The sequence below is a fragment of the Glycine max genome, chromosome 15 (assembly GCF_000004515.6).
Source record: "Glycine max cultivar Williams 82 chromosome 15, Glycine_max_v4.0, whole genome shotgun sequence".
NCBI lineage: Eukaryota > Viridiplantae > Streptophyta > Magnoliopsida > Fabales > Fabaceae > Glycine > Glycine max.
Genome location: NC_038251.2, coordinates 41,830,872 through 41,845,324, shown reverse-complemented (window position 1 = coordinate 41,845,324; position 14,453 = coordinate 41,830,872). Strand labels below are relative to the sequence as shown.

At 35.1% G+C, this 14,453-nt stretch overlaps 1 pseudogene; it reads right to left on the bottom strand.

Annotated features, from left to right (window-relative positions):
* Nucleotides 1-4,180: 4,180 nt before the first annotated feature.
* The window catches only part of LOC100782133 (cycloartenol synthase-like), a 47,325-nt pseudogene continuing 37,052 nt past the window's right edge, over nt 4,181-14,453 (bottom strand).

Genomic DNA, 14,453 nt, shown 5'->3' with positions numbered 1-14,453 from the left:
TCAAGCAGCTCAATTTGGCTAGCAAGAATCAAAACTTGAGCAAATGATAGTCCCTAGACGAAATTAGGGTATGACACCAGACATGATGATTTTTTTTTGTGTCTTTAATTTAGGAACCTAATGGAAAGGATTCAAAAGTCCACTATCTAGTGACAACTCCCAAGGATATTTTCATGTAACCTTACCGACCTTTAGAGATATCATCTTCTTAGGTAATACACTGTAGCGATAAGGACTATCAGCGCCAATGCATCACCAAAAAAGGAAAACTCTGGATGAGGCTTCACTATTATCAAGCGAGTTGGGGACCCAGCATGACCACAGATCGACCTTCACTCCCTATGGCTAACATAGACCCGGGTATAGGGCCCAATACCACAAAGTTATTGCAAAAAGTGTGGGTGTCATGTGTGAATGGAGCAACCTAAGAATTACTCAACCCCACCTGCAAAATAACCAAAAAATTCCCTAGCAGATACAAGAAGCATAGCATATGTCATCTATCGTAGGATCCAATGGCATAATTTATTTCCAACTACAAAGGTAATAGATACAAAGATACACACCAAGAAGTAACAATGTAGCAAAGGTTATATACAAACACGAGCGAAACAACGAATAAAGGAAATGAGTTTGAAGCTAAACCACAAAATGAACGGTAACAAAATGAAACTTTAAAGAACATGAGCATAATGCAGGAATTAAAGAGAAAGAAAAAATAAATAAATAAAAGGTCACGATAAAATTGCACACTCGATCAAATGACTTAACTCTCTAACGGTCCCCAGTGGAGTCGTCATCTGTTGCAACCTACCTTACGATGGGACAGTGAAAGCAAATAAAAGAAAGCACGTTCGTCTCCTAGGGAGAAATCGAGTGGGAGTTCCCACCAACGTTTATTCGAGAAAAACGTTAGAAAAACCAAAAGAGGTCTGCGAATTTTGAAAAGAAGGGTTCGGGAGTTGTTTACGAAGAACGACAGCCTTTAATCGAGTGTGCAAAACGTGACTTCAAAATTAATTATTTTTCCAAGAGCAGTGAATTTATTTTCCTTTACTATATTATTTTTATTTGTTTAATATTATTTTTTTAATCAACAAGGGTATTGCCCTTGCTTCTACGTATCCTTAGGTGCAATGAGGAAATCAAACCTACGCAGTTCTTTAAGTCTGAATGTTTGTGTGTTGAATTGATTTTATGTATTTTGTTTTTGAAAGATTTATTTTAATTGCAAACAAAGAGTTGTTATGGCATTGGACCTTGAAACGATGTTTTAGATTTTGAAAAACGGAGGGAGTCGTTAAGGCGTTGGACCTTGAAACGATCTCAAGTGATATTTGAGTAGAAAATATTACATATATAATATCAAGAGGGATACATAAGGGTACAAACAAAGATTACATCAAAATCTTAATAAAAACTAATCGATTGCTACACAGGGTAAGGGCTTGCAACAGAAATGATGTAGGAAACGATCCACGGTTTGATTCGGTAGTGCCTCGACTTTTCTTTTTTTTTTATTCTTCTCTTTCTCTTTTCTGAGTTTTTCCTCTCTTTCTTCAGTTTTAAGAACCCTTAAACCCTTCCCCTGCATGGCTATTTATAAGAAAAGGTCATTTGGTGCAGGAGAAGCTCGCCCAGGCGAGTTGGAGCTCGCCCAAGCGAGCCAGTTGCTTGGGCTTGAAGGTATCAGCTCGCCCAGGCGAGCAGGGTGCTTAAGGCTAAAGCTTTCCCATGGCCCAGGTGAGCCAGATGCTGGCATGGGCGAGTTTAGGTCTAGAAAGTTCCAGAAAATGACCATTTTGACCCTTTCCTTGTGGTCGGCTTTTGTTTTCGGATTTGACAATCAAACATCAACCCTGAGCGACCCCTCAGCCTTGCACTGCAACTGATGCCAAACACCGTAATTCAATTAGCAATGATCAAAACATCATATCCAAATAAAAACATTATACCTGGATGAAATTAGGGTCTGACAGGAATTTTACTATTCCGTTGTTATAATTGAAACACTTATAACCGAGACACTTGTGGGATTGAGAGAAACACTAGCCTTGTAAGGAATAAAGCTGGTGAATCTTTCGTGAGACTTGTCATTCATGCTAACTGATTCATCTCTAAGTGTCCTTTCATGCTCCTTTCATGAACTTATGACAATTGTGAACCAGAGGATTGACTAATGAAGCTTTTCGAAATGTTATGCAGTTATCTCATGTATTGTGATTGGTAAACTTTTAACTTTATCTTAGTATAATCAGTTTGCTTTTACTTGAGGACAAGCAAAGTATTAAATTTAGGGGAGTTTGATAACTGTTGTGCATAAGTATATTTTGGGATTAAATCATATAGGAATTGTTAATTTTCCTCTCTTATTTCTTCCTTTTTGTGTGAATAATTGGAATTTTAACATCATTTAAGTTTTTGTGCAGAGAGTGTTCAAGTTTATGAATTTATAGTGTTTGGTGAATAACTGCCGTAGAAAAACAAAGTAAAGCACGAAAAAATAAATTGAAGATCTGAAGTTGCTCGCTCAGCGCGTCTCAAGCGCTCAACACGACGCAGTCACTCAATGAGCAGAACACGCTTAGGCCAAAAAGTATGGAGAAGTCTGATATGTGAAGGCGCGCTTAGCGCAAATTACGCCCTGAGCGCAAGATTACCACCATACTCACTAAGCGTGATCTGTAATCACGCATAGTGCGAAGGTTGTGTGAAATACAAGCTGAACTGCACCTATAAAAAGAGGAAGAGGAGAAGGAGAAAAGAAAGACAACTACACACAGAATATTCAAGAGAATACAATTGCTTGAGAATTATATATTCATCTACATAAGTACAAACAAAATTCATGTAAACTCGACACTCGGACTTTTATTTTACTTTACTACTTATACAAATTGGTGCACTTGTCAATCGATCAACAATACACTCCCATACTATACATTCATATTTTTCTCTTCTTCCTAGTTGCTATCTGTGGTTGTAAGTTGTAATTGTTAATACAGGAAGCACGTGCCTGCTCACTCTGTTGAGGATGTCCGGTAAAAAAGGTTCTCGGAAATATTGTATCCGAATTTAGCTAAATGACTATAGATATTGTTTTAAGAGATTACTTTAATGTTTGATTATAGATTATTTTTAGAGTTTATATTAATAATCGACTATAGATATAATGAATTTTCTTATAAATAAGTTTTATGTTTATGTTAGGTGAAAAGTGGATTGAAGATATTGATAAAATAATCAATTTTTTAATATCAAAATTACAAAAAAAAGGTATGGATTTATTTGCAGTAATTGATTTTGTATTTAAATTAGTTCGATATGAAATGGAAAAACAAAAGTTAACTGAAAAATAATCTGTTAACTTTCAATCATAATTTTCAATTTTTATCTTCAATTTTGTTTTCCTTGTTACTAAATGCATTTGAATAGTAACTTTTTTTTAAAAAAAAAATGATACATGTATAGCCTGAAGCATCAAAGAACCGATTTAAATAATTGCACTTGGTAGTTTTCACGTCCAACACTTGCAGACCTGGATGCAGTTATTGTCGCCATCAATTTAGAATCTCCACTATGTTAATTTGAAGAGATTATTTTTTTAGTCATGATATTATCGGTATAAAATATGTATCAGTTACCAAAAATTATTGATCTGAATGTGAGAAGAATTTTATTAAAGATAATTAGTGAAATTTTTTAATAGAAATTAATTATCAACAAATTCGATAAATACGTTATAGTAATAATATGGTAAAAAAAAGTATCTATCAATTTGTTAATGACTAAAATCAGCTTATGTTAATTACCTTTACTTGTTACAGACTTCTTTTGGTTGGATTGATTGATAGAAAAGTAAAGGTAGCAAATTTGTTAAAAGCTGGTGGATGGGGTTCACTTAATCACACGGAGGAATTCTTTGTCACGGGATAAAATAGTATGGTGCATCACACTAAAGCACTTTTTGTAACAGATTTTTCATGAGTGCTTTATTTAATAGAAATTTTCCAATGCTTACACACTTTCATTTGCCTCCTTTACTGACAGTTTTGTAGCAAACATGGTAGATGAGTATCTAAATGCAAGAGAAATACAAATGATATATAAAGGCAGAAAATAAAACTCAGGATTTATTTTTACATAATTATTATTATGTTGTTGTGCTCTTGACCCTTTGTTAATTGCTAGGACAAAGTAGTACACGACTACGATATTCTCCAAGGGCCCATATGGGAAAGATGTTTCTGTATGCAGAGGGAGCTGTAGCAATAGTTCTGTTGGTAATTCCTGTGAGTTCCTACATATGATCAAGTTAGGTATTTGTTAAATACACACAAATATTTTTTTGGTGACATAATATTTAAGTTTTGAAATTATATATAATTGGGTCGTCATATTAAAGAAGAATAAAACTAAAATGATATATCTTATATATTATTCAACAAATAGTATTAATATGTTATCTAAAATATTATTAAGAGAGATCATATTATGAATATATTATCATTAAAAACATAAATTTAAAGAAAACATGAAATGCCAATATAGATTCAGATAATTAAAAAATATAACTTGACTTACCGAGTTTAATCTTCAAACTTAAAACCTATAAAAACTAGTTGAGTCTGACCGAATTAATATGGCATATCTTAAAAATATCACGATGAATTTTAATTGTGACAAATATATTTAAAAGATCAAAATATCATGTAATATCGTATAGTTTCCCATCAATTTTTATTCACATGAGTTGATAATGTAAATATATCAGCAAGAATGCAATGACTTTATGAAAATAAATTGATCTAATTCATGATAACTAGAATTGCCTTGTTTGCTTGATATACACTGGCTTGGTTAATGCGTAAGTAAGTTTGAACTCAATACTGCATATAAAGTACTCAACTTTTTAGTTCACTCTTCTTTTGGCTTGCGAATGAGTATACACGATATAACGTATATCATATTTGTATTTTTATTATTTAGCAAATAACATAATACAACATTATACAGGTTTGAATACAATATGCGTAGCGTTTAATCATGTTTCAAAGCAGTCTCTAATGGCATGGGCACTACGGGGAAAGCAGATCTAACAAATAAATCTCTAAATTAGTTATTCATATATGTTAGTTTTCTAAAACAAAAATTATCAAATTAGTTTCCTTAAAATTTAAAAATATTGCTGGAGGAAGATTTGGCTAGAGTGTGACTCCAAGCTGCTGGTGGAGGCTTTTGCTGACTCTCAGTTGGTGACTTGCTAAGTGTGTCTTAGGTGGATAAACTGTTTATATTATTGTAAAAATAGGATTTTGCTTGTTTCTCACATTTTTAGAGAAGGAAACACCTGTGTCAAACTCCTTGCTAATCAAGGAGTTGCCTCTCAGTTAGGTTTTTTTAGTGGAAATTAGCTCAAAGTTTTGTTAGGAGTGAGTGTTTTAGCAATAGAGTTGCTCTCCTTTCTTATAGATAGATTCACCTTATTTTCAACATGTATTTTGGCTTTGTAACCTTATGCTTTATTTTGGTCCTTTCTTCATCCTAATGATATTCGGTTTGTCTCTAGTTGGTTAGTAAACAAGTGCCAACATAATTGAAATGTTTTCAAGGGCAGGACCAACAGAAACAAAAAATTCTTTGAATTATCATTCTTTAACAATTCAACTGCAATTTTTTTCAAACACAAACATAAATAATAATGAAAATATTATATAATAAATAAAGATAAAATAAAAATTATAGAAGTTCAAAGAAAATAATATGAAAATAAGAATGACAAGGAAAAGCAAAATAATATAATTTATAATATTAATCTATTATATAATATTTCAGAAAAATATATAATGAACAAAGTATAAACTTAATATAATAGTTAAATAACAGACAAAGTATAAGGTAATTTCTCTTTCTAAAATAGGCTTAAATATTTTTTCGTCTCTACAATTAAGTATTTTTTTTTTCATTTTCATTTTTGTAATTTTTTTCATTTTAGTTATTATAAAATATGTTTATTTTATTTTTTTCTTCCATAAAATGCTTTAGTTAATATTTTTAAAAGTTAAAAAATGCTTTGAACTATAAAAAAATATTAAAATAAAAAAATTACAAGAATAAAAATGAAAAAAAATACTAAATTATGGGACTTTTTAATATAAAAACTACACACTTTTTAATAGCTAACTTTTAATATAAAAACTTTTACACTATTAGATAATTAAAAGTTATTGTTAGAATGAATTTTTAGGTAGTTAATATAAAAATCAATAAATTTATCATAAGATAGTTCATAATGAAATGATAGCGTAAAATTATTTTATATTTATTGTTAATAATTAGCCTATTTTCTCTTCAAAATAAATTATATTACTAATTTTTAACTAGTTGTCTTTCTTACATGTTAGATAATTCGTTTTATATTTTAAACTAAATATATAACTTTAAGTTTTTAATTTAATAAAATAAAATTCATTTTGTAGTGTGAAATAAATTATCATAAAAATACTTATAATCCAATAAAATCGTAATGTGAAGGCCGTATCTAAAATTTAATAATATAACTTATAAACTATGATTTTCTTATTTTTGTAAATTTTGATGAGTTTTTAATATAAGCTTATACACATAATTCAACATATAAATATAAGTGGTGTAAATGGAGGAATAAATAAATAATTTGTACTGAAATTATGTAAAAATTTGGTAGTTAACATTTTTTTAATTTATACTAATAATAAATGAAATACCCTGATTTTGGTGTACACATTTTACTAAACCATTTTATCTTTTATCAATTTTAAATTTTTATTATTTCTCTCCTAATAACTATCCACTACTCTCATGTTATTATTTTTTTTAACTTCTATTTTTTTTCTTTTTAGTTAAAATAAGTAAAGAGGCACTTTCCAGTAGTAATATATATATTTTCTCAAAGATAGTTTAAGAATTAATATTCAACCTTTTCATAACATCTATAGGGCTAAATTGACACTTAACACAATTTTCACTTTAGGGTATGCTTAGTGGAGTGATACAAAATTGTACGATATTAAATGAAATTTTCATTCGTAATTATATGTGATACAAAATTGATATGTATTAGGTGAGATGAGTGTTAGTATAAGAAAAAATTAAGGAGTAAATAAGAACTATGCAATCACATAGGAAAAAAGTTATTTAATGATTGCAATACTACTTAAAAAAGGGTTAAATGACTTTATAATTCAATCTTAAACCTTTACAATTTGATTTTATGACTAAGATTAATCCTCCTTACTCTCTCATTGCTCCCCTTCCACATGAGATGTATTATTGATTGCTACTATATTGTATATCTATATGGTTGTTACTTGTTACCTGTTGAGGAAACTCCCCATTTTCTAGCTGTAAATCGATTAAAACCTTGGCCGCATGATGCAATGGGGCTGGATCTCTTTCAGCCTATACCACAAAATAAACAATGACTATATAGTGGCTCTTGGTCTCATCTTAGAATTATGAATATTATTAATTGAACTTTGTTATACCTGCCCTGCTTCAATAAGTGCCAACATAGCCCATGCAGTGTTAACTACATTAGACTTGTTTCCTTCCATATTTGTGTATATCTATTTTAGTTGTACCATTAATTAGTGTAGTGAAACGTTATGCTACACTCAAAGAAAAACATATATAGTTATGTGTAAACTATTTTATAAAACATGAGACTTAGATGGGGACATAAGTTACCATCGTTTGGCATGTGATGTAGCTCTTTCCCCAACCACCACAAAGTTGTTGCTTGGAAAGCAAAAATTCACATCCTCTTCTAATGCTTTGGCTATCTTGATAACTCTTACCGGCTATGATGAGTCCCTTTATTCCAAACCATGTTCCATAAGTATAGCAGACTCCCCATGACCCATACCTAGTTAATTAAATGCAATTATTAGTACATTTGGTTTTATAGTAATGAAAAAAAAAACATTTTTACTCAATGCCTTCATTAGCTAATAAAATTTTTGAGAAGGAGACATAAGGTTGGCTTAATTGTTGGAAGGTGGGCTTAAGGGAGAAGGGGAAAGGGAGAAGTCACGGGTTCAAATCAATATTAGAAAATACACTTTCAACATCGGTTATTTAGAACATTCTACATTGGTTTTAAAACTGATGTTGAAAGTGACGATGTTGAATGTATGAATGTTAACATTGATTTTGGAGAACCGATGTTAACATACATATGACAACATCGATTCTCTAAATAACCGATGTTAAACACAATGAACAACAACAAAAAAAGTGTACGCATGATGAACGTTGACATCGGTTTTTCAGTAAAACCGATGTTAATATGTTAGTTTAACATCGGTTTTCGAGAAAAACCGATGTTAATATATACCCTTAACATCGGTTTTTCTAGAAAACCGATGTCAACGTTGATGATGCATACACTTATTTGGTGTAGTTCTTTGTGTATAACATCGGCTAATTATAAATAACCGATGTTAATATTTAAATATTCACATCGGTTAATTATAATTAACCGATGTTAATGTACACTAGTTGACATCGGTTATCTGTAGATAATCGATGTTAAAATACAAACGCCGACATTGGTTATTCCCCAAAAACCGATGTTAATATACAAACGTTAACATCGGTTTTGTATTATAACCAATGTTGGTTATGATATTAACATCAGTTTTTGTTAATAACCGATGTTGTTTTCAAATATTTTTTTTATATACACTTTCTGTTTTTACAGTAAACCCAAAATTGTACCTGTCAAATGCAATTTTAGGAGGCCCAATTCATAGCAAAGAAACATTTTGTTCTGCTTTCAAGCAGTTTTAATGATAATAAACATCAAATAGCAGATTTATATATTATAAAGAACAATCAACAAATGAATTCAATGTTCATGTTACATAGAAAATGTAAAAAATGTTAAAAAATTTCCCTAAATCCTAGGCCTGATCTCTAACTCGGAGATAAAATTGTGCCCACTGGATCCGCAATGCTTTTAATCTCTCAGGCTCCAATGGTCTAGGGTCGTTAAAATACTGCATGATTAAATAAATCATATTAAGTTAATAATGTAATACAAATTATAAATAAATCAATTTTGTTTGAAATAAACTTACCGCTTCCCGATTATTTCTAAAACTTCCTAAAATGATGGTGGACATCCAGTGCATGACATAGTAGCCGCACTCAATAGTTCCTTTTTGTCTATTACACTAAATACATAATGAAATTTGGATATTAATTAAACAACTAGTGTACAGACACATAAAGAAATATATATAAGTGGAAGTTTTATGTAAATGACGTACCTTGACGACAATCCACCTAGCAGGAGCCTTTGATTTAGGCTGTGGAGCAACATCAAGACCCTTGATAGCACTGTTCCATATGAGTAACAATTAAAAACTGCTGTTGTACGTTGAGGTATTACAATGCAAATGTATTGAAAAGAACACTAACCTATTAATAATCCCCTTAAGGTAGTTGTCTGGCCTGTTATGCAATGAACAAAACCAGACAACTAAGTGTTCCTTGGGCAGGATGACCACCATCTGCCAATGTCCGCTGCAGTGGAACCTAAAATGGGTTAGTACATTAGTAAACATTAATTAAATTTTGTTATTTTGTGACTTACCCATTTAGGTAGGCTCCAAGATACACATCGCGTTGTGAACTCTGCATCCAACTCTTTATGTAACTTTCAGATTCAAACTATGATTGCCCAGACCTCTGAATGGACTGAGGCTCGAGGAATCCATAGATATCAGAATTCCCCGCTCGCATACATTTTTCAGCAGTGGGTACAGGAACCGCAGCATGTGCATCTTTAACCTCGTCCACACTCACCTTTACTTGGCCAGGCAACAAAGGAGTGTTATGAACAAGAGTGGATCCCTCATAAACTCTCCCCACGGCAACCAGGCAGGCAGGATCTGCTTCTATGTACAAGCCGCACCTGTCAGAGTCACCCGTCTCAGGATCGTTTCCTGAGGGATCAACACAACTCCCCTTTGTGCTCACCCGAGGACCGGAGGGACCAGGACCAACCAGAGGCTCAGGAGGTCCCTGAGATTGCATCTGTGACTGAAGTTGGCTGAAGGATGCCATGACCTGCCTCGTCACTTTCTCTGTGATGGACTCCTATAGCTGGTCCCTGATCTGCTGAGTCAGCTGCTATAATTCGTCAGGAGGAAGGGAGGAAGCGCTGCGGGACGTCCGTGGAGCCGATCCAAAGTATTGCTTGATGGTGACACCGGCTCCAGCAGCACGGACACGTCCAGGGTGCTTTGGACGTCCAATAGCAGCGGCCAAAACATCCTAACGTCCATGGGGGACGAACGATCCCTGTGTGGCCTACTCCTCAAACGAATCCTGCACAGAAAACACACAGTGGTACATGGCATTCTCAAAATATTCAAACATAATTGTAATGGTTAGTTGAAAATGACTTACAATCTTCTCAGCGATTTCCTTTGCGGCCTCGGTCGTCATCTCCCCTGTCTTCTTCGTGTGGGCCATCTTCCACTTCACGTGGCGTCTGACCGGGGATGGAGGGTCGATGACGCCATCAACGCTTCCTGACTGTGCAACTTCCTGCATCTTCTTCTTGGTCTTCTCAGCCAGGAAAATGTAGTTGTCACTTACTAGGTTTGGTGACCTCTGTCTCTACAGAAAATTACATTAGAGGATGTTAATCAATTCTCCTTCATCATGATCATTTCGATTAGCATGAACGTCGTCAGCTTCTTCTTCTCCCACAACGTTACCAGTGATTTGAGCGGTCAAAGGACTAACATAGGTGTCCATGTATGAATCATCATCTTCTACATTAACACCAACTGTTTTGCCCTGCAGAACCACGCACCACCTTTCATCACAAGGGTCTTGCACGTAAAATACTTGTCTAGCTTGTTCTGCCATGATGAAAGGGTCATTGTGGTAACCAAGTTTCTTTAGATCTACCAGGGTAAATCCTATATCATCGGTGCGCACACCGGTGTTGCTGTCAACCCATTTACATTTGAAAACACATACTGTAAATTTCTCATAATTAAGCTCCCAAATTTCATCAATGAACCCAAAGTAAGGGATGGAAGCTACACAGGGATTGGCGTCATTGACACTTGCAAAGTGTTGAGATTCAGCCCATATACTGGAAAGTCATTAATGGTACAAAAAAGCATTGCACGTATTTCAAAGGTCTCCTTGCGAAACGCATCAAACACTACAACCCCCTCATCCCACAACTTTCTCAGATCTTCAACCAACGGACTTAGATAAACATCAATGTCATTTCTTGGCTGTCTTGGGCCCGATATCATCATAGACAACATCATGCATTTTCGCTTCATGCACAACCAAGGAGGCAAATTGTAAATTACTAGCAGAACTGGCCATGAACTGTGTTGAGTGCTTAAGGTGCCATATGGATTCATTCCATCACTGGCTAGTCCAAGTCTAAGATTTCTTGGCTCATTCCCAAAATCCGGATACAAACCATCAATCTTCTTCCACTGGGAGCAATCAGCCGGATGACAGACCATTCCATCAGAAATCCTTCCATTTGCATGCCATGTTAGGTCTTTTGCGTCGTCTTCGTTAGCAAAAAGACGCTTAAACCTTGGAATGATTGGAAGATACCACAAAACCTTTGCTGGCGGGCCCCTCTGTGACTTTTCATCATAATTGTTTTCCTCGTCATCCTTCACTTTGTACCGCGAAGTCCCACACACAGGGCATTTGGACATTTGTTGGAATTCATGCCTGTAGAGTATGCAATCATTGGGGAAAGCATGAATCTTCTGATACTCCATACCCATGGGACACAGTATCTTCTTCGCCTTATAGTAACTTTTAGGCAACGTGTTGTCCTCTGGAAGCAAATTGTGCACTACCTCAAGCAGTGAGGTGAAACTTTTGTCACTCCACCCATACCTGGCCTTCACATTAACCAGACTTAATACCGCAGACAACAGGGTTAAGGAATTCTTGCACCTCGTATACAAAGGCTTCTTTGAATCATTCTATAATCCTTCATAGACAGGGGCGTGTGCTTCTTGAAAACACTCTTGTCCAAGGTCACGAATCATGTCCTCCAAGCGATCTCCCATTTCTACATCAAACGGTTTAGATTGGGACCCACTCTGCATGTCAGTCACTTCACCATGCCATATCCACGTCGTGTAATTCTTCTTCATCTCATCACACAATAGATGGTCTCATATGTCATCAAGTAGTTGTCGTCTTCCATTCAAATAGTTGATGCAAGGACAATAATATTTCCCTTCTTCATTCGGTCGACCTCTTTCTAAAGCAAATTGCAAAAACTGCTCGACGCCATCCTCATATTCTGGGCTCATGCGACTTTGATTGATCCAACTTCGATCCAACTAAGCAAATCCATGCATGCAAATCTCACTTTTTTATTTATAGGTGTGGCCCTATCCCATTTAGGAAGACTGTCTTTTATGTTAGCCTCAAACGTCAGGGTTACCATTATTTACAAAAATTTGACTAAATTTATGTAGCATTTCGCATTGGTCTCCAAGTACACGACATGACATCAGTTAAATGAATTTCCCGATAATCAAGTATGCACTCAGAGAACAACTTGAAATGCATTGAACAGAAATTTAATCAAATTAATGAGAATAACAATAACCTTCACGAATGAATCTAACATAAAAATACCAGTCTCCCCAAACTGTCCAAACGGACAATTCAAGACTAAATACAATGACTAATGCAAACTGTCCGCAAGAGTCATTGCATTCAGTCTCAAACGGGAATCTAAGGTTCACTCACCATGAACAACAATTGTTTATATAGCAAATTACACTGATCACATACAAGAACATACAAAAGGTAAAATTCAATCAAAGACAAATATAGACATCAGCAGTTGTTTATGTAAGTAATTTCAAATGCTGGGTTTCAAGGGTGCTTATGCTTTATTATTGTAGTTGGGCATACGTATGTGTGTGTGTATCATGAGGGTCTGTGCCATCCAAAGGCAATTCCTTTGTCAGCTCTAATATTGAGACAAGTGTGGAGAGTAGGCAGAAAATTGTTGAGTGTGGAGACTAGTGGGTGTGTGTTTCTGTGTGTGTGGCTGTGTGGCTGTGTATGTGTGTGTGTGTGTGTGTGTGTTTCTCTGTGTGTGTGGGGGGGTGTGTGGTTGTGTATGTGTGTGTGTTTCTGTGTGTGTGTGTGTGTGTGTGTGTGTTTTTGTGTGTGTGTGTGTGTGTGTCTGTGTGTGTTTCTGTGTGTGTGTGTGTATGTGTGTGTGTGTGGGTTTCTGTGTGTGTGTGTGTGGGTGTGTGGCTGAGTATGTGTGTGTCTGTGTGTGTGTGTGTGTTTCTGTCAGTGTGTGTGTTTATGTGTGTGTGTGAGTATGTGTGTTTCAGTCAGTGTGTGTGTGTGTGTGTTTCTGTCAGTGTGTTTCTATGTGTGTGTGTGTGTGTGTTTTAGTCAGTTTATGTGTGTGTGTGTTTTTTTTGTGTGTGTGTGTTTCAGTCAGTGTGTGTGTGTCTGTGTTTCTGTGTGTGTATGTGTTTCTCTGTGTGAAGTGTGTGGGTGTGTGGCTGTGTATGTGTGTGTGTGTGTGTGTGTGTGTGTGTGTGTGTGTGTGTGTGTTTCTCTGTGTGTATGTGTTTCTCTGTGTGTGTGTGTGTGTGTGTGTGTGTGGGTGTGTGGCTGTGTATGTGTGTGTGTGTGTGTTGAAGATGCACACAAAGCGATGCAGTGTTAAAAGGGTCCAGAAGTTAGAAGCTGAGCTTAACAAGCTTGAATCTGAAGCTGAACTATCGGGTCTGAAAATCAATTTTGGTAAGAGTAGATTCGGAGCTGTCGGGATTTCTGATCAATGGAAGCATGATGCAGCAAAGTACTTGAACTGCAGTTGCTTAACTCTTCTTTTTGTGTATCTTGGCATACCTATAGGGGCTATTAATGCAACAAAATGGTGAGCTATGGACCAGAGTTTTGAATTCCAAATATGGTGGATGGAGGAACCTTGAAGAAACAGGAAATTCAGCAAAACAATGTGTTTGGTGGAGGGATGTAAAACAAGCTTTCAATCAATCTCATCAGGGACTGGTTATTCAAAATAACATGAGGTGGAAGGTGGGGGATGGAGAGAAAGTTAGATTCTGGACAGATAAGTGGATTAATCAAGAGGAGTCACTAGCAGAAAGGTACCCCAAGCTATTTATTATATCCTCACAGCAGAATCACACCATTAGGCAGATGAGAACTCAAAATGACACGGGCTGGGAATGGAATTGTTCATGGAGAAGACTGCTTTTTGACAATGAAATTGACACTGCCATCAGTTTCCTTAGGGAGGTACAAGGACAAAGCATACAGCAACAACAAATTGACATTTGGGAGTAGATAGAAGATTCATCAGGGATTTACACAACTCACAGCGCCTACAATCTGATATA